The sequence below is a fragment of the Echinops telfairi genome, unplaced genomic scaffold, assembly GCF_000313985.2.
Source record: "Echinops telfairi isolate 266 unplaced genomic scaffold, ASM31398v2 ScPeMD7_18;HRSCAF=68, whole genome shotgun sequence".
Lineage (NCBI taxonomy): Eukaryota > Metazoa > Chordata > Mammalia > Afrosoricida > Tenrecidae > Echinops > Echinops telfairi.
Window position 1 is genome coordinate 954,133 of NW_022103915.1, and position 1,120 is coordinate 955,252.

The 1,120-nt window shown below is 68.3% G+C and overlaps 1 protein-coding gene across 1 annotated transcript in view; it reads right to left on the minus strand.

Annotated features, from left to right (window-relative positions):
* The window catches only part of KIF26A (kinesin family member 26A), a 34,246-nt gene that overhangs the window by 32,348 nt on the left and 778 nt on the right, over positions 1-1,120 (minus strand). The window lies entirely within an intron of this gene.

Consider the following 1,120-nt stretch of genomic DNA (forward strand, 5'->3'; position numbering starts at 1 on the left):
GCCAGTGAAGTGACCACATGAACCCCTGGATAAGTGGACAGTAGGGCAGAGAGGGCCTTGACACGGTGGGTTAGGGAGGGCCCTAGGCATCTGTAGGAGGCGCGCCCCCGGCCCAGACAGAGGGGGCTCCGCGCTGGCTGGGGACGCGCCGTGGCCCCCGGAGGAGCTGGGCCAGGCCCGGGGCGACTGAGGACTACGACCTCCCCGCGCGCGCACAGCGACACTCTCGTGACTAGATTCGCTCCTGCCCTCTGATGAGCCCCACCCCCCAAAGCGAGCGGCGCTTCTTTATGTGTGGTCCACCCCCCTTCCCTTGGAGGGGCCGCCCCTCCCACGCACGCAGTCCCGAAGAAAAGAGGGTGGATCCAGCCTTCGCCTCCCCAGCTCCCCGAGTCGTTCTCAAAAGAGGGGCAGCAGGGGAGTCCGGGGGGCCTCACTTTCACTCTTGTGACCCCACAGTCCCCAGCCCCTTTGCGCTCAGCCGAGGATAGGCAGAATCTCTGCCCCTCCACGTCCCACCCGCCTTCCCCCCACCCCCACCCCATGATATGCAGACATGCAGCGCCCCTGCCCGCAACGCAACTGCTCTGGAGATCCGTCCCTCCGGCCCCGAAAGGGGCTCACACAGCTTCTCTGTCACCCCCCCGCCCACGCGTGCGATCACTCTCCACACGCGCCCCCCCCCCACGCCCGCGTCCGAGTCCCGGTCCTGCTCTCGACGCTGGCCCCACCCACAACTTCAGCTCTTCGAAGAGCTGCAGGACGCGCTCACACTAGAGTCCGAGGGGTCAGGGACGCAGCCCCGCAAGTCCTGCAGGAGCACAAGGGCCCTGGGGTCACCTCAGGGCCTCAGAGAACTCCCACCCACCCCCTACACACAAGTCTCGCCCAGCCAGCAGGGCGCGCGGTAGCACCCGGGGTTCCCACGCAGCGCTCTCTGCCCTCACGGACTCAACCAGCCACAGACGTCGCCTTGAAGGAGATGGAGCAGGAAGGGGCGCGCTCCTGGTGACAGTGCCCTGCGAGTCCCCCCGCCCCGCCGCTGCCAGCGCTCTGCACCTGTCGCCCACCTCCCTGCACCGCACCCAGAGCCACGCCAGCCGCGCGCTAAAGTGGCGGG